The sequence below is a fragment of the Protopterus annectens genome, chromosome 14.part0 (genome assembly GCF_019279795.1).
Source record: "Protopterus annectens isolate FY-2018-M chromosome 14.part0, PAN1.0, whole genome shotgun sequence".
Lineage (NCBI taxonomy): Eukaryota > Metazoa > Chordata > Ceratodontiformes > Protopteridae > Protopterus > Protopterus annectens.
The window spans coordinates 106,320,194-106,341,654 of NC_056748.1; positions in this window are offsets into that span (position 1 = coordinate 106,320,194).

The window sequence follows — 21,461 nt, forward strand, 5'->3', positions numbered from 1 at the left end:
CGCTGAGTGATACAAAATGGGAGTTTGTTCCAAAGGTGTGGTAACCTCTGGGAGACAAAGTTGTCCCTCCAACAGGTTCTACTAATGTCATATACCAGGTTAAGGCCTTTAGAGTGAGTAACTTATGTACAATTTGCCCTGTGAAAAATGCAGCATTTCCAATAAATCAGGGTCAAAGCCTTATATGCAAGGCAGAGATCACCTCTGAGTAGTCTGTATGAAACAGAATAAAGTGACAGTGATTTCAGACAATTCACATAGGACAGATGCCGAAGACCTTGAATTTTCCTTGTGAGGAACCTTTGCGGTCTTTTGAACTGCTGCAGGTGCTTGGAAAGGCACATACCAAAAGGGGCATTGTACTCAGTTATTGGCCTGATGAGGGAAGAGTGCAGAGAGGTTGTAACTTCTTTTTTTCTGGAAGCAATGCCCTTACTTATGAGATGAGCAATATAGGATGCCCTTCTTAACACTGTGGAGACATGGTGATCAAAGGTAAGGTTGGTGTCAACCTGTGTGCCCAGGTCTCTCACCACTAAGTGTGATGCAGTAGTTAGCAGGAACATCGCTCTTAGCAAAAGGGATGATAATACATTTTTTGCATTGAGTTTAAGGCCATGACTTTGGCACCAATCATTTGTTTGTGTAAGACCCTCTTGTAGGATGTTGACAGCATTTGGAGATTCTAAGACTGCTCCCAGTTTGCAGTCATCAGCAAACTTTGTCAGCCACAGACCTTTGGTTTTAGCTTGTAGTTCGAAGAAATAAATTCCAAACAGTAGAGGTCCCAGGAGTGATCCCTTTGGAACACTGCTGGTTACAGGTCTGCGGATTCCCCTATTTTGACTACATGTGTTCTACCAGTGAACCAGTTAGCGACCCATCTAATGGTATAAGGGTTGATACCTAGCTGGGTGAGTTTGTCGATGCCTGAATGGAGAATAGTGTCAAAAGGAGTGAATTCACATGCTTCAACAGAATGTCAGTGATCCATTTGGCTTCCCAGCTGATGATATATGTGTTTATGCCCAGTTGAGACAGTTTTTCTGTAATACATGAGTGTGGATTTGTGTCAGATGCCCTAGCCAGGTCTAGTTAGGTGCGATTCACAGTCTTTTCCTTATCCGTGTCTCAGTGACCTCCTTGAAGAAGTCAAACAGATTTAGCAAACATGATGTAGCCTTAAAGAATCAAAAATGTTTTGGTTACACAGTCGTGAGATTACCTGTGTCCTTTTTTATAAGGTCAGTTATGATTCTTTCAATTGCCATACAGATGAGTCGAGACAGGCTTATGGGTCTATAGTTCCTTGGGTCAGGTGATGGTCCCCTCTTGTTCAGATGGATGATTGTTGCTGTAGAGTCTTCTTCCAGAATATAGCCTGCCTGGAGGCTGTGGTTAAGTAGAGCTCCAACTGTGTCTGCTAGGTCAGGTTTTAAGTTATTGAAAAGGTAACCTGGAATGCTATCAGGGCCCAGTGATATCATATTTTTTAGCATTAGAGAGTGCACAAAGCTGAGTAATGTTTGCATGTATACTTTGGGTGATGTCCAGCGTGGATGGGGGGTGAAGGATCATCCAAATCTGTCAGCTATCAGATTGCCTGTTTCCTACTTTTGAGTATGGGTGGTACCATCCACAAATAGCTCTACACTTAGCTGTATATTCCATTTAACATTTTGTACTTAACTTAAAAATGATTTGTGACACCTCCAAATACAACAGTGTGTATGCATCACATGCCATGCAGTGGAACTGCTCACACAGTCATACAACTCTGCTTGTGTCTCATAATTACATGAATTACACATCATATTCCTATATGTTATTCACTGTAATGCTGTGTATGAGGTCCCTGATATGCTTGGACGTGTTTCATGTAGAACAGTTAGTGACACAAATGGTGACAGCTGCTCATTGTTTTTGGTGACCACCTTAATAATCTCTGTGAACAGCAACACAATTATGTAAACAAAGAATTCACCAAGGTTGCAATTGAATATGAACTAGTTATAGCTTCTGTATATATAACAGCACTGCTGCATGTGGAAGAAATAAGAAATTTGTATCTGTGTAATCAGTATGATGTTATCTTGAAGTATCTCACACAGAATTTAATGACAGTAGGTATACACATGCACACTTGTGCCATACTGCAAGTGTCACTGTGATGGTTGAATGAGAACTGCATAGAATGTTGATATAATCCACTGCATAAACACGTGGCTTGGGCAACCATATACATAGCATCATCACAGGCAAGTTAATATGGGAACATCTAATATAATGGCAGCAGCAGCCATTAATATGTTACCTCAAATCACAGATTGGAATACATTGTTATTGGGCTGCCATACATCCAAATCTCAACATAGCACATGTAGATGACAACAACATTGACATGTGCAGTGTTCAAAGGGTCTTAGGATATTGCTAGGCTAAAGGTCAACATTACATAAAATTCTAGCCATTATTATGGCATTTAAACAAAAATTGCTATAACAGTAGGATGGAAAATATTAAGGGTATGCGCATATGTGTGCATCTGTTTGATCATATTACATACTACCTCTCTCCATATGTGACATGTGCACTACCCCATGACAGAATTAACAAACACACATCTAGTGTTCTGGACATGATTTGCAGAGGGTCATAGAAGGACTCTGTTTCATGTGCATTAATCTTTGAAATTATGACATCTTCCAGTCTCCTGCAGAAAGGATGTTATGCGGACAGAGGGAAAGAGGGGATATTCACTTCATTGGGCCTAAAGGTTCTCCTGAGTGGGAGTCAAGTGAAAAGGGATTCAAAAGATCATACAATGCCAGTATTAGACCACCAACCACACGCACAGCATTTGACTGAGGTTAGATTTAAACATTAAGACTGAGTAGGTCTAGAACTTGGATTTCATACAATGTAAGGCTAACACCACCACATATGTCTGACTTTAACAGTGTCATGCTACACTTCACAGAGGACCACAGCAGCTTTGTATGCTGAGAAGAAGATGTTTGGATGAGTGTCTGACATAGATGTGAAGACACATCTTGGTGTAAAAGTGTCTCCAAAATATGAGTTGGATAAACACACACACACAAGTTGACTGAAATGAGTTTAGAACTCCTACCTACATATCTACAAAACACAGTATTTAATGCAAGCACCATTGTACAAGTTTGATTTTCAAAATATTAAACAACACTTTATAACAGATGCCATCACCAGTGCATTTTGAAAAGATATTAGGATGAGTGTCTGACACTTAGCTGTAAAATGGTCTCTACAATGAAAACTAACTGACCACAAGCTGACTGGAGTGAGTTTCGAACCCCTACCTATCTATATAATGTAGTACTTAATGCAAGCATCATGGCAGAAGTCTGTCTTTTATAGTATGAGAGAACACTTTATAGCAGATGACATCATCAGTGCGTGTTGAAAAGAAGATGGTAGGAGGAGTGTGCCACATGCTGTTCTGAAATGGACTCTTGAATGTGAACTAGCTGAACACACGCATGCAAGTTCACCACAGGGAGTTTAGAACCATACCTACCTATCTACCAAATACAGTACTTAACACAAGCAACACAGCAGAGAATCAGACAACACTTTATAGCAGATGACATCACCAGTATGTTTTGAGAAGAAGATGTTAAGAAGAATGTTTCACATTTTGTTTTAAAATGGTCTCCTGAATATGAAGTAAATGAACACACAAACACTTAAGGTGACCAGGTAAGTCTAGAACCCATATCTAACTATATGCAGAACTCAGTATTTAAGGCAAGAGCTACAGCATGGGCATTACTTTTACACTGTGTAGAACACTTTATAGCAGATGACATCATCAGTGCATATTTGGAATTAGATGTTGGGAAGCCTGTATGAAATGGTTGTGTAGGCATGTACGACTGTAAAAAATAGTTGTTCTCCATGAGACCTTATTGCTGATAGATACAGACTCATGTTCTTCTGACTGTGCACACAAGCTGACTGCAGTGACATTAGAACCCATATCTAACTAGTTACACAAGCTAAAGAAGAGAGCACATAATGCAAGCACCATGGCACAAGTCTGAATTTTAGCCTGTTGCAGAATACTTTATAGAAGATATCATCAGTGTATATTTGGGAGAAGATGTTGGGAGGCCTGTATGCATTGGCTGTGTAAGCATGCATGATGATTGCTGATAGTAGGATACAAACTCATGTTTTTTTTGACTACACACACACTTACACACACAAGTTGACTGCAATGAGATTAGAACCCTAACTAGTTACACAAGCTCGACAATGTGATACTTAATAGAAGAACCATGGCACAAGTCTGAATTTAATATTGTAGCAGAACACTTTATAGCAGGTGACATCATCAGTGTATGCTTGTGAGAAGATGTTGGGAAGCCTGTATGAAATAGCTGTGTAGGCATGTACAACTGACTGTAAACATTTTTATTCTCCATGAGACTTGATTGATAATAGTAGGAAATAGACTCATGCTCTTTTGACTATGTACACACACACAGTTACACATACTGACACACACACACACACACACACACACACACACACACACACACACACACACACACACACACACACACACACAGATCTGATGGAGAGATGAAAAGTCAGCAAGCAAAGGAGCGTAGTAGTGCTGAAATTGAATTCATCATCAAGTCTTGGTGGCTACCTTCGCGAGGTGGACCCTGTTTTTCACAAAATCTCACCAAGGAAACACAAATACATGTGAGAGATGCAACTATATAGCCAAACTGGAGGCTGAACTCTCTCAACTCAGGACTGGCAAGACCAGAAAGGAGGAGAAGGTAACCACACACACACCAAACCCAGTCCCACATAGACCTACCACAACTGCAAACCAAACACATAAAAACACAAAGACATACTCGGAGGTTCTAACAAAAAACCTACCAAAACAACAGAGGCTCCCAAAGCAGACACCCAAAAATCTACCACCTCAAAACATAACACATGCATCACATACTTCAATAAATCAGTGTGTCAAACAATCACAGCCTTTAAGGCCAAACACCATGCCTGATACACTAGTAATAGGTGACTCTATAGTCAGACACACTGACGTTCCGCTTACCAGGCTGAACAAGGAGAGGGTAATGGTGAGCTGCTTATTGGGAGCTAGGATCCGCCACATAACACACGCACTCAGGTCACTCCAAAGCAAGTACAAATATGACTCCGTCATTGTCCATGCCGGCGTGAATGACCTGAGATGTACCTCCCTGGACTACATGAAAAGAGACATAGAGGAGCTCTCTGATTATGTAGCCCAGACTGGTATGACCCTGACCCTGAGCAGCATCTTGCCCTCACCAAGAATGATGCCACAATACAAAGACAAGTTGACCAGCTTTAATAATTGGCTCAAATACCGGTGTCATTCTAGGGGGATCCAATGTCTGTCTGCTTGGGATGACATGCTGGACAAGCCACGCTGCTTCGCAAGGGACGGCTTGCATCTGTCACCACTGGGCGTCCGGATATTGGCTATGGCTCTTGCCTCCCCCATAGTGCTTTTTTTAGGCAAGGCTCAAAAGACAAACCCACCTCCTTAGAAAACAAAAATGGAAAAAAATTAAGGGTAATGCTGCTCAATGCCAGAAGTCTAAATCTCAAGATGCAGGCTCTTGAAGCACTCCTCAGTATGGAGGACATCGATGTCTGCAGTAACTGAAACCTGGTTCAAGGCTCCTGAGAGCACCCCAGCACTACCAGGCTATACCTTGTATCATGCTTTTCGGCCCCAATACTCAGGCCAAACCAAAAAGGGAGGGGGAGTGTCCATATTCATCAAGGACACCCACACATCCAGGTTAATGGCAACACATAAAGCATCAGAGACCATCCAGGTGCAACTAACCGTAGGCAAAACTGCTATACAACTGGTAGCATGTTACAGACCACCCTCCCAATCTCAGGAACCCCACTCAGCCTTCCTGAAGACATTGGAGGATATGAATGTCTCACCAAACACCATCATATTGGGAGACTTCAACTACCCTAACATAGACTGGGTGCATTATTCTAGCCCAAACACCCTAGCCCAAAGGTTCCTGGAATTCATAAATTCAAACACAGTGGAACAGCTAGTCACCTCTCCCACAAGGCGAGATAATATACTAGACCTGATCATCACAAGCATGGGGACAAAGTGCTCCACACCGGAAGTATACCCTTCACTAGTGAGATCTGACCACAAACTAATCACCCTGGATATACATATCCCACCTCCACCCCCAACACAAAAGACTACAGTGAAAATCTTCTCAAAAGCCGACTTTACACTTCTTAAAACTGAGATGGTATCCTTTAAGCCCACTGGGACAGTGGAAACCACATCCCACAATGCAGAATCCTTCACAAATGCTTTCTACAAACATCTCCAAGAATGCATGGATCATGCAATCCCAAATAAAACCAAGACCCTCTCCACCAAGGGCAGGCATCCTGTCTGGTGGACCCCAGCCATAAACAAATGTTATAACAAAAGAAGGAAGCTACTGCACGACAGAGCAAAATCCCATAAAGAGAAGGCATTTCTGATCAGCACTAGTAGAAAGCTACGTTTTCTCATAAAAACATCCAAGGCCAACTTTGAGAGAAAAATTGCTATGGACACTAAAGATAACCACAAGGCCTTCTTCAGCTATGTTAGAAACCTGGGCGGAAACCCTCAGATATGTTCAGAGTTAGTTCACAATGACAAAAGATACACTGAACCCACAGATATTACCAACATTCTGGCAGACAGGTTCAGTGCAAATTTCTCCCCTCCCTCACCCCTAAAAGAAGAAATACTTATCCCAGCTGAATGTAAACTCCCTATCATCTCAGATGTCCAGGTGAGAACCGCCCTCAGCAAAGCTAAAAACACAGCATCAATGGGACCTGACGGTATCCCGGGTTGCGTGCTACGTGAACTCCAAGAGGAGCTAAACCCGCACATAAAAATGCTATTTAACCTTAGCCTTACTACAGGATATGTACCTGAAAACTGGCGTACAGCAACAGTAGTCCCACTCCACAAAGGAGGCACCTCTACTGACCCTGGTAACTACCGCCCCATAAGCATAACCAGCCTGGTCTGCAAAGCTATGGAAAGAATCATTATGGAACTAATAAACAGAGACATTGGGGACTTACAGACACTTGATCCCACCCAGTTCAGCTTTGTAAAAGGCAGATCCTGCCTTTTAAACCTGGATGACTTTTTCAAAACAGTCACTAGAGCCATTGATGAGGGCAAAGCAGTCCATACAGCCTACCTGGACTTGGCTAAAGCTTTCAACACAATACCCCACTCTGGCATCATAGACAAGCTCAACAGCTTAAATGTAAATCCATATGTCACAAGATGGGTGGCAAGCTGGCTAAAGGATAGAACCCATAAAGTCAAAATTGCTGGAGCCATGTCAGACTCAAAGCCAGTGACAAGTGGTGTCCCACAGGGCTCTGTCCTGGGACCCCTCTTGTTCTGCATTTATTTTTCAGATGTGAAAGCAAACATGGGAGGGCTGTGGCTGACAAAGTTCACAGATGACTGCAAACTAGGCGCCATAGTCGATACACCAGCTGACACATACATCCTACAGAAAGGCCTCACTGAAACGGACAACTGGTGCCGGAGTCATGGCCTTAAACTAAATGCCAAAAAATGTATAGTCATCCCCTTTGGGAAAAACAAAGTGCCCACAAATTATCACATAGGCGGTAACCCACTGAATATGGAAAAAGTAATCAGAGACCTGGGGACCCAAGTCGATAGTGACCTCTCATTTGACACCCACGTTGCCAAAGTGGTTAGAAAGACTTTCTACCTTGCCCACCTTATCATGAAGGGATTCACATCCAGATCAAATGAGGTCATTGTGTCCCTGTACTCCTCCCTTATCAGGCCCATGATTGAGTACAATGCCCCATTTGGTATGTACCTCACCCAGCACATGCAACAGCTAGAGAGACCCCAAAAGTACCTCACCAAGAGGATCAAGGGTCTCCAACATATGTCATATGCTGCCAGACTAAAGAAACTCCAACTCTATTCAGTAGCATACCACCTACTCAGAAGTGACCTGTGCCTGACGTACAAGGCCATGTCCAATCAGGAATTGATGGACATGCTCCACCTCAAAAAATCCAAATCCATCAGAACCACGAGAGCTAAAGATTTGAACCTCAGCACAAATATGAATAGGACATGCTGGAGGGACAGATTTATAACTCAGAGGCTTCCCATACTCTGGAACAGAATCCAATCCCAGTTCATGTTAGGCAGAGCCCCTCACTGACTCTCTTCAAGAGAAGTCCTGATGAGTGGATGGGAGATTGTAGGTTTACCCCAGGGGTCATCTCTGTGTCACTACTATATGTAAGGGGGTCTTCACTGTGTCACTACTAGACAGAGGTACAGTATTCTAAATCTATTCTGTACACTTTTGTACCATTACATGGGGTGGCGAGCCACATCACTATGGCTAGGCTTATAAATGCCCCAGGGCAGATAGCCTAGTACCAAACTATGAAACTATGATATATAGACTGTATTTATATAGCATATATCATGGACAGAAGTAAATCAAAAATAACAAAAGATAGTTGGGTGCACAAGACGCAGGATAAAAAAGTGCCCAATCCTGGTAGGAGCACTGGTGCCAGGACTGGAAAAAATGACAGTGTAGAATCCTCAAAATACAGGAACAATCCTACAATGAGGCCAGGCCAGGCTCAGGGGGAAGATGCCCCCCCCCCTGTTGTAGAAGGAAGTAGTAGTCCACAAAAACAACAAAAATTGATTGGCCAAAAAGAGCCATAAAGACGACATAGTGGACTATTGAGGATAAGAAAGAAATTATGTATTGTTACTATTATGTAAAAAGCCCAGAATTTCCAGACACAAGATATACAAAACAATTAAGAGAGAAATTAGAGGAAAGAAAAATACTTCCGCAGGAAAAACTGTCGCAAGCTTCAAATAAATATTTGCTTTCATTAATACAACAGATTTTTGAAAAACAGTATATAGATTAAGAAACTTTGACCTCTTTGGAAAAAGAAGCCTCTGAGGAAGTAAGAAAATATAAACAACAAAACCTAGAGATATTTGAAAAATATAAAAAAGAAATATGGACATGGGAAAGAAAGAGAGATTTGATATGGTGCAATTTTTATGCAAAGGAGAAGGCCAAGTTAACTAATATACAGAAGGCAGTTTCAAAGATATTCAAAGAAAAATATTGGCAAAGGTATTTAGATATGAAAAACTGCACAAGAAAAAGACTAAAAGCACAAAGATTTAATGTAGAAAAGATGATTAGCAAAGTAGAAGTTAAAGAAATAGAAGTTGAAGTTATGGAGTGCTTGCGAAGTGAATGATTTAATGTAGAAGGTCTAAATAGACTACATCACAGCATGATAGAGTGAGTCCCCAGAATAAGGAAAAGCAAGAAGATCAGGAGACGTGAAGAAGAAATATGGACAGGGGAAAGGAAAAGAGATTTAATATGGTGTAATATTTATGCAAAGGAGAAAGCAAAACTAACTAATACAAAAATCAGCACCAAAGATATTTGAAGAAAAATATAGGCAAAGGAATCCGGATATGGAAAACTTTACAATACAAAAAATAAGAAGAGTATGAGGAAAAGTAGAAAAAGAGATTAGTAATGGAGAAGTCAAAGAAATAGAAATTGAGGCAAAGGAACAGCTGCAAAGAGAAGGATTCAGTGCAGAAAATCAAATGTAGAAAGCACCACAACAGGATAGAGCAATGGATATCCAAATTAATGGGAAACCAGTGGAACACGAAGCAACATGTCAGGTGCCATATCAAGATATTTTGAAGCCTTCCACAGGAAACCAGTATAAAAGTTCACTTGAAGCTAGACAGGAAATAAAGGAACAGGAAACTGTAGAAACTCTGATGCAGTCAATGTTGAGGAGTGATAGACCAGTGAGTTTCCATATGACAAAACAACAGATGACACAGGATAAGATTGAAGAGAATGTGCCACAACAAGATGTTATAGAACTTTCTATGGAGTGCCTGTAGTGAATGGAAAACAAGGGATGTGCCCTCAGTATGGAAGAAAAGGAGTTAAGAGAAGAGTTGCTTGATTTAATTGACAAAGCCAGATATATTAAGATCAATGAGAACAATAGACTGCAGAAGGTGAATAAAACCCCAAAAGTCAGATAAAACAAATGAACACAGTAATTAGGACTGTCCATAGAGATCCATGCAATATAACAGAAGTAAACAGAATATATTACTGTGCTGCTAAATTAATAACTGATAAAATTCTACCACAGGAACATAGGGTAGCGAGGGAAAAGGGGGGTGAAAGCGAATACCATCATGGAAATATCGAATAGAGAAAACTATAAAGCAGCTAAGACAAGAAGTGTCATTGTTTGAAGATTATAGAATAGGGAACAGATCAACAAAAATATTAAGAAAGATAGATGTGATAAAAACAGTGCGCAGTATTAGAACAGACCAGGATCTATTATGCACTATTGGAGATAACAAACTAAAAATTTCAAAAGAGGCAGAAAGACTCAGAAGATATGAAGATAAATATAAGGGAAAAGCACAGAATAAGCAATTTATTGATGATCAAAAAAAAAAGTTTTATAGAGAATTGGGAAATAAGGTAAAAGGAATTGATAGACCGCCAAAAAAAGAGGAAGTAGATACATTTTGGAGAATTATCTATGAAGATCTTGTGGAACATAACAAAGATCCTAAATGGATAGAAGAAGTAAAGAAAGAATAAGAAGTTTAAAGGTACAGGATATGAAATGGGATGAAATAACAGCCAGAGAGATTGAAGCAAAATTGAGAAAAGCTTCTAATTGGAAAACCCCAGGCCCAGATGCAGTACCTAACTTTTGGCTTAAAGTATTAACTTCTTTACACAAGGATCTAGCCATGAGTAAGAACTATTGATATGCACACCCCAAACAGACACTGCACTGGTTAACAACAGGAAAAGCAATGCTCTTACTTAAGAGTGAACATGCAAGCTACCCTAAAAATTATAGACCAATAACTTGTCTTCCAACGACGTATAAACTATACACAGAGATTGAAGCGACATAGTTTATACCATTTAGAAGAAAACTCAATTATGGCAGTAGAACAAAAGGGCAATAAAAGAATGTCATATGGAATAAAGGATCATTTGTTGTTAGATAAAGTTATAGTGGAGAACTGTAAGAAAGGGAAGAATCTAAGTATGGCATGGATTGACTATAAAAAAGCATTTGATAGTATCCCACATTCATGGATAAAAGAGTGCTTAAAAAATGCATAAGGTACATCCTACACTGATTGATTATGTTACAGTAACTATGAAACAGTGGCAGACCACTTTGCAATTAAGCCATGATAAAGGACAGATTATTATCCCAGGGATAAAAATTCAAACGGGGATATTCCAGGGTGACTCTTTGTCACCATTGTTATTTTGCCTTGTCATTAATCCATTAAGCTGCTTACATAACAGTTTAGGTCATGGCTATAATTTGCCTTATAGAAAACAACAAAGTCTAATGACTTCTCATCTTCTCTTTGTCGATGATTTAAAATTGTATAGCTCATCAGATGAGGAACTGAAAGCACAGCTGCAGGTTGTCAAAACTTTTTCAGATGATATTGGAATGTCTTTTGGTCTTGATAAATGTGCAAAAGTAACCTTTAAAAATGGAAAATTGCAGCACCAGGAAAACATCCGTTTGGGAAAAGAATGTGATATAAAAGAAATTGAGCAAGAGGGGGTGTATAAATACTTGGGAATTGATGAAGGATCAGCAATAAAACATGAACAAATATGAATAAAGTTTAGTAAGGAGTACTTTAGAAGACTTAAATTAATCCTGAAAACAGCAGTGACACCTAGGAATAAGATCCAAGCTATAAATCAATTTGCTCTTCCTGTCCTAAGTTATAGTTTTGGAGTGACTGACTGACCCTAAAACATGTTGGATAGACTGGATATTAAAACAAGAAGGATGCTTCATGCTCACCAAATGATTTATAAAAATCAGTGTATACCAAGATTATATATCCCCCCCCATTCTGAATGAGGGATGGGTCTCCTTGAAATTGATTACATGTATAGATCTACAATTGTGGGACTCCACACATATCTACTGACCTCACAAGATCCAAATGTGGTGAAAGTTTTGAAACATGAGGAGAATAAATCTAAGATGACATCTCTGCTTAATTTAGCAGAAGCATATCGACATCAAGCAGGAATGGAAATCAAACCAGAAGTGGATAAAAACCAGGCAGCAACTGAATGTGCTAAAAAACAAAAGAAAGAATATAAGGTGAAGGACAAGATGAGAAGGCAAGAAATGTGGAAAAAACATAAATATAGTTGCAAGTATAGAAAACTTCTGGAAGAGCCTCATGTTGATCAAGAATGAACACAGGAATGGTTAAGGAGAGGTGAATTTACATCAAGAAATGAAAGGTTAATATTGGCAGCCCAAGATAGTGGGCTACGTAAATGCTGGTTTACTAAGCCCATTGAACATGTGGGAGAAACAACTTATGTAGGTTTTGTGGAACCAAATTGGAAACAGTCACACACCTTATTGCTAGTTGTGATAGATGCTAGAAAACTGGATATAGTGGTCCAAAAAAAGAAGACAAAAGTAGCATTGATCATTAAAATCGCCACACCTAGTGACTACAGTGTCTTGCCTACAGAGAGACACAAAGTCATAAAATACCTAGATCTGCAGGGAGAAACAAGAGCCATGTAGAAGAAAGATACCCAGACAGTTCCAATAGTAGTAGGAGCAACTGGTCTTATAAAAAATAATTTACAATCGTATTTAGATATGTTACCAAATCATGTAGCACTGTATGAATTGCAGAAGGAGTCATTACTGGGCACATTGCGGGTGCTGAGAATAACACTTTTGGTTAACATGAAAGAGTGAAACAATACTAATTTCATGAACTTTAATCGTACTTTGACTTAGGAATGGGGACCATTCCTGTCATGGTATTAGAAACATAAAAGACTTGGAGAAATTAAAAAAAAAACACACACACACAATTTGGCTGTTGTCTTAATTGAACCCTTACCTACCCATTTTGTCCCCATTTGCAGAACACATTTGTTAATGTATGTGCCATCACCAAAGTTTGATTTTTTCTTGTCATAATGGACACTTAGAAGAGAGGCATGACACTTTGGACAGTACTGAGTATAAGAAATACACCTGCTGCTCATCATTCCTTATGGCAGCAAGTTTAAGAGCAATGAACTTATGTTTACAGCCCACATACCAGAGGGTTGAAATACAGGTCAATCTAATTTTTGTACACATTGTGTCAGGATGGCATTACATAAGTAAATGTGATAATTCCTACAAATGTAAGAAGCAATGACTACAATAAAGTAGTGCAAAGGCAGCAGTAGCCTTGTCGTCTCACAACAAGAGGTTCTCTGGTCTGATTCTCAGCTGGGGTGCCTTCTGTGCAGAGTCTGCATGTCCTCCCTGTGTTTGTGTGGGTTTCCTCTGGGTGCTCCAGTTTCCTCCCACGTTACAAAGACATGCATCTATAGCATTTCTCCCTGGGCCTCTGCTGAAAATTGGATTTGTTCCAAGTAGGACTTTCCTGGTAAACAAATGTTAAATAAATAAAAAAAAACAGAAGTCAATGATTTATGTCAACACTACACATATGGATTTGCTTTTTTATACATTCAGCAGACTAACTGCTTGAGTAAATGTTTCAAAATACAACCTTTACTCTGCTTTAACTCTGTGTTCCTTTCGAGCAGCAAGTTTAAGCAGCATTGCATGGAGCTAAACATAGGACATGAAGAACCATCCATTATTGCTGAGCACTGATGCATGATGCCATGCACCGGGCAAATGCAGAGAACAAAAAGTGAAGGCCTTTATTAGGGGTTTATTATTTGATTCTATTTGTTGACCAGATTAAAGGTGTGAAAATGGGGTAGATAGGAAAGTGGTAAAATGGGGGGCAAGCAGGGCAAGGAACAAAGGGGAAGCAATATAGGAATGTACAGGAGAGAATTAAGAAAGAACCATCACTATTTACTTCTACAACAGTATAAAATGAACATGGATATAATATTGGATGAAGATGGACTGTCACCACAAACAGATGGTTGCCAACAATGCAATCATGTGGTATAGCCAATTAGATTGAATTGAGTGTATCAAGGAAACATGTACAAAGTGGAGAGCTATGTATGGGAATTTTTTTTTTTTTTGTGGAACAGGTTCCCATTTTTTGATATTATTATAATAAGAGAGGAATGTTGGGGAAGGGCATAGGAATGCCAGGGCTCATTAAGTAGTGTAGGTGAGGAAGCAGGTGTAGACAACCAGGACAAACAAGACAGAGACAGGAATGGTGAGGAACACAAAATGTTGGGTGACACCATGATTTGGTATAGGGAGGTGACACTGGAAGCACATACCTGTCAAGCATGGGGACAGCAAGAATCTAGTCCTCATGCTCAGAACTGTCATCATTGTTCCCTTCCTTGGCTTTCTGTTGGATTGCTTGATGTGTGTGTTTTTTCTCTGTATTTTCATAAGCAACTACTCCAGATGGCTTCAGCATAAACTAATGATACCTTCTAAGACCTCATACACCATTCCTGGAAGCTCCTGGAGGGTGACGAAATCCCCACCTCCAGCTATACTTCAGCAAGGTACCATTGCACCAGCTGTTGCAGTCATTCTACCTGATGTTGAGGGCCAGTTCAGGGGCTGCAGAGGCAGTACAACCAGGTTGTGTCCCAGATCTGCTGGACATTGGTGTGGCAGCCACTGGAAGGGTTGCAGGCTGAGCCGCAGCTGTTGCTTTACCTCCCTATGCATGAAATTATTTTGTTGGATGTCAGAAAATTGTGACATCAGAATAGTATTATCACACATATAACAATAAAAAAGAGAGATAAGGGGTGGGGTAAGAGGAAAACTAAAAATAATTAGAACCTTTATATGTCACATACAATAATTTAGTGCAATAAAAATAGTTTTACTTTGACGTTAACAATATTTTTTTAAAAATCTAAAATAGGACTGAGAATTATTTATTATTTATTTATTTATTTTTGCATTTGTTAACCGGGTTAATCCGTCTGGGTTCTTAGAAGCCCTTTTTCAGCAGAGACCGGAGGAGAAAATCTCCCAAAAAAAGTTTAAGTAAACAAATAGTAAGAACAAAGATAAACACAGATCACATTTTAAGTATACATACTTCTGAAGTAATTATATAACATGCAATACAGGAATATATAGAACGAATAGAAATACAATACATATATGGTAATTTTCACGTAGTATGGCAAGAAGCTGAGCAGAAATATGGTAAGCCTAAGATCAACACATTGCTGAACCAAGGTACTGGGCATGAAGTAAGTAAATATACAGATAAAGCTGTGTGAACTTTGGAAGTTAATAAATAAATTGTCCCAATTAATTCTTGCAATATGCACTCATTGCACATAGGCTTTTACAAATAATACAGATTAAGTTAATAATATGGCATTCATGCCAATTTTGTTAAAATTAATGTAAAATGTTTTTATTAGCATGTATTTATTTGTGGGATTTGAAGCCACAATATCTGAATACAGTTTTACACTTGAATCCTACATTTACCTTGAGTTATAGAATAAAGCATGCATGTTTGTCTTTGCAGTTAAGATATGGATACTTAATTTGCTAGCAATGTATGGAAGAGCAATAATTTTAATAAAATAATGTTAATTTGTGCTGTATATATACCCCTTGCTTGTCCTAATCTTTCTAAGTGTTCAGCATGGGCACCCCAGTTCGCTGAAATCTCCTGATCAGCTGGAAAATAAATAAGGAGAGAAAAAGAGTGAAGCATTATGCATACCAGTCTTGGCAATCTCCAGTTCTCTAGATCAGTTAAAGTATCTTTATTTGTATACTTACACAAATGTGGGATATCAGCATTCCTAAACTCATTCAGTCACTGGTTGAGTTGTTCCTGCTTGCATATTTTCAGGTCATTGTAAAGATGCCTGAATTGCTCTGCAGTATATGGGATGCCAGTCGCACTGGAGATAGCCCTGGGTAGACTGCTCCAAGACTCTTATTTATATTTAGACCAGGTGTAGTCCCACTGCAAAAGCCTATTGCTGTAGCTCTTTATGAGGAGTGCAGTGAATATTCTTGACTCTTCTACACTCCATATTTGAGCCCTGAATTGGGCACAATCCTCGAAAGCTCCTGCCATGTCTGCTCAAGTCATCGAACAACAATTATTTTATTTTCTTGCCAGTTCATAATATTGCATTACCGGTCAGTGCATAAACTCACATCCATGCCAACAGCATTTGCATGATGGAGTGCACAGAGCAATATTGCCAAACAGACAGGAAGGCAGTTTATGAAATAGGATGGGTAACATGACAGTTAGCATTCATTTATGGCTTGTCTACTGCTCTACCTGTTAAATGGCTTGATTTTTGAGGTATTAATTGTGGGGTATAAATTGTATAACTTGACCCATATTTTGTGAGGCCTCTCACCCTGATAAAAGTAATTTGTACAATGTGCAATTCAAACCTATATAAAATAAAGAATACATATTCTTCCACATAGCTGTTTTTTTTCTCATTACCACAGAAGAAATGTTTGCAAACCATGGTCATTAATTATACAGACATATTAAAGAGTGATCGGTGCTATACTTCAGTTAACTGTGTACGTGTGTGACCTGACAAGGTTCTGGTTTATGCCTTCTCAAGTGTGATGCAGGAGTAATACATGACAATATACTAGAAATGCATATAGTTGTATTACCTTCAGGAAAGTTTTCTGATATCTGGATCAGACCACACAATACATCCTGCTTTTCAGCTTTACTTGTGTTATGTGAGTTCTAAAGATGACTATTAGTAAAGTATGAAGTCTATCCCAGGGTAGAAAATAAACTTTTAATTACATAAACATAATCTCGTGATACACCCAGTCACACATATAATTCACATAATATCAGCTGCTATACATATTTATTGTTATGTAGAATTATCTTTATATTGTTAATTTTTATCTAAAATTAAGTGTAACTGCATTAATAAAATTTGGAGTGTGCTGGATTAGAACCCTGTTTCATCCCAATTATGGGCATACATTTACAGCTATTCCCATGGGGAAGGTAGGGAACAGGTGCATTGTTTTACAATCATTAATGTCCAGATTGTTGACCACAGTGCAACACTATTTACTGCATTTGAGCACAAGAAGGCAGAGCAAGTAATAATGTATCATTTTATCAAGTTGCAATGTTTCTTTTATGTCTGCAGGTGTTGTGTATGAGTACTGACCACCACACAATGTTGCTTACAGTTTTTGGGCAGAGGAAGGTAAAAGAATTAACAATGTACCTTTTTGGAATGTTACAATGGATCTTTATTGTCTGCAGCCATAAGGCGTTTGCATGCAGGTGAGCAGTGAGCAAACAAGACAGGCAAAGACTAAAATACATTTCCTTAGTACCGTTTATCTTAATAAAATAATGTGAGCCGTGAACTATAATTTAACAATTGTATGTCCTGTGTGCCTCGATGCCTTTACAAGGTGTGTTATGCACACAGTTTATTAACAGTTGCAATTTATGTTGTCCATATCATCCAAGCTGATATTAATTTTTGAATACTGACCATGTGTGCATTAAGATGCATGCTGCACAAATGCTAATGTTTTTTTTTTAAATTAACGTGAAATATTTTTACACAGCACTAGATTTGAAATATCTTACTACTGAAACTGCAAAACACAGTAGGAATGTGTTCTCTCTCCTTGTCAAACACACAGCGTTGCAGTAGGAAAGCAAATCATGCACATACAAGCAATTCCCATTTCCTCTAAAGTATTAACAGAACATACACTTGTACATTGTCAATTGCACACGCGTTGTTTAGATATTCAGGGCAATGACAGATCACAAAACGGTTTCTGACTCTGCACAATTTCAGCTCTGTCTTCTCTTTGTATTGAGTTCATTCTTCAGTTATGTATGCTGTGATCTCAGACATGACATTCAATAGTGCATTTTGTATCATTCTCATTTAACTTTAGGATAACAAGCACAGGGCAGTGAAAAACATTTCTCAGCACAGTCAGGAGAGTTTGTCTACTGATGAACATAAATGAGAAATGTGTGTTGCTTAGTTCCATTTAAAAGCTTATAAAGTTACTTCTATACTTTGTAAGGGTATCTTCAGTGACACACCCATTGCAGGGAAGGTAGTCTGAATAGCTGTTGTGTCTACCTTCTCTCTTCCACTAATCATTCACAGTTGCAACCCATTACTACCTAACAATGGTGTAGAACCTACATTATGTTAACATCTGGTACACAAAGTTCAAAGTTTGGTATTCAGCAATTCTAAATAGTTCACACCTTATTTGCATCTTCACAGTGCTCAGAGGCATGAATCTATACTATAGAAAGGCAACCATGTAGCTAGGGAACATGAAGGTGAGGAAATTTGTGTATTTGAACAAAACAAAAGATTGCTATTCCTTTGAATGTGATTTATCTGCAGAGAAGGCTTCTAATTTTGTTACAGTATGCCTGTAATATGTTACAAAGCATATACCAGTGATAAATATAACTTTTATCTCAATGCACTTCGCATAATCCACTGTTGGAAAAAACATTTTCTGTAAGCATTTGCATTTTTCAGACAGACAGGTTATTAACTTTTGCCACAAGTGTTACTGTTAAAGTTTAGAATTTTCTATGTTATTGTAATGTACATGTCAGTGACGCAGATGCTATGCTTCTGAGATGGCCCAGGGCACCTCGAGGGGAATGGTGGACACAGTGAGATTTGACTGGCAATCATAAATTTAGTTTTTTGTTGTCAGTGTGTACACTTTCTGATAATTATGTGGAAGGCATAGATACCAGTTTAATTATGTGGTATTTCTTGGTTTGTACAAACCTTCATTTTTTTTTTTTGTGGGTTGGTAGCCACCTTCAATTTGGGTGCTGCCAGAACAAATGTGTGTCTCAGGTGCTTTTCTCTTGAAAGTCTGTTTCAGTGGGAAATATAATGCATTACTAAAGTGGTATTTCTTGGTTTTGACAAACATTGGTTTGTGTGTGAGGGTGAGGTGGGACTACCAAATAACCTTCAGTTTTAAAAAAACAAAATGTGTTTACAGTTTTTAATGTGGACAAATGTGTACATAAGCAAGACATTAGTTAGCTGATATTTATGTGTTGTATCCGTCTCTGTTTTATGTCACATAGGATTATGGTACCCAAGTGTACAAATCCACATAAACCCCCTTTCAGTAACTCAGAAAATGATGTAATAGTGCAGGCATTAAGAAGCCATGGCACCTTTCTTTTTGAGAGAAGACATGGGGATGTGGCTGTCAGAATGCATATTTGAAACCAATTAGTAAATTATGTGAATACAGTCGGGGCTTGCACAAGGAATTATGATCAGGTGTGTCATCTGGCTACTGATATGATTTCATCAGCCTGGAGGAGAGCAGCTGTCATTGTCCCTGAACAGCTGGCTAAGGGGGGCTGCTACTGAGCCCCTGACAGAGATCCAGAGAGATCAATGGAAACTGCACCCCAACATTTGTTTGATGTCTGTGCTGATGTGTCGCAGGGGCAACTGTGTCTCAGGAGCAGCTTCCAGGTAAACTTGCATATGGCAAGTTCTAGATTTGGTTGTACAGAAAAATATATAAATTTAAGTAATACTTCATTGAGGGGTTTTGGTAACTTAATGGATGTATATGACACAATTGCTGATTACACATGGGTTATGGGTGGACATCACAGCCAAGTTTCAGTTACAAGCAATATTGCCAGGCATGTAGGCAAATTGTGTATTCACTGTTCCTCTGTGTTATTTCCATTGTGATGTTTAATTTCCATCCTTCCCTTGCTTCATTTCTTCTAGAACCATCCTACCTACAAAGTGTGGTGGCATCTGCACATGGTAAGCAAAAATGTTTTTTTGGCTTATTGATGACCAATAAGGTGGGTGTAATGAGTGTCTGCATTGCTGTGCCATCTGTGATAGTTGGACCAGTGTTTGTTTGTAATTATATAAATTGAGTATTTAGTGTAGCATTAATTTTATTCCTGTGTTTTCTTGCTTATTATTACAAGTGATCCTGACAGTAGAAGTGTAGGACTCTTGCCACCTAATGTCAGAGTATTGGTAGCCTCTGATGATGATGGTGGCCAGACAGAGGCACAGGCAGGTGATGCAGAGGCTGCATCTAGCAATTAAGATGACATTCTGCCTTTCCCTGGATTTCTGTCAGACACAGTCATTATGCCTAAGCCTACTTATTCCACTGAGACCTCAGACATTGGACAGGTGGAATGTAAGACATTTGATCAGGGTAGTCTGGTTATTTCAGCATCAGTTTTGGTTGACTGCAGCCATAGCCAAAGTGTGGGCAAGGTAACATGCTAGAGGGTTGTTTGTGGCTGCTTGGAGGAATGAAGCTTTCCACTCTCCACCTGTTTCTTGTGTCATTATGTGCCACTCCAGATAGGTTTAGGGCCATCTTGGAGGCACATGCATGTTCCACTATGAGTTCTGAGGAAATGCTTAGGACTGTAGATGTGGCACAGGCTGATTGTGCATGACTGCCCCTGCCATGTCACTAATTCAATGGATTGGATGAAGGGCATGATGGAACAAGCAGTATCTGTGATGGAATGCCTGCTGGGAAGGGGACAGCATCCATATGGATGTAGGTCAGCAACATCATCTGCTGTTAGCCAACGTGGCCAAGCCCAATCATGGTGCTGTAGTGGCAAAACTTCTACTGCTCCATCTGTGGTTGATGTGTCCACACGCAGATGTGGTGGGCCAAGGGGTTGTGGTCCTGGGTGTACTCGTGAGGAGTGCTCATCCAGCAGACATCTAGCACATTTGTGTAGCACCAACACATGTGACCATAGACATGCCAGTGCAACTCCTGGCAGAACCAGTTCTCCCAGTTGAGGATGACAATGAGTTGTTAACTCTACCATGCACAGATTACACCTGTCCATACCTCTTGGCTGTCCAGATTTTCACAGAATGTCCAGATTTTTGCCTGATATTTTTGGTCTGAATCTCATACAATTTGTGGTTCTTTATTTTTGTGGCAAATCAATAAGGAAAGAATTCATTAAATAATGACAGGCATTTGAGTTTCAAACTTCATATCCTTCAGAAAATGCAAGCTAACACAATATATTTTAATCAACTTTCTATGTCTATGAGAGCAATATTTAAAATGTATCCCTATTTTTGCGCATTGTCCCCTGATTATTGTTGACTTTGTCCAGATTTTTGTATTAAGAGGTTAGAGGTATGCACCTGTTTGATATGCCAGGA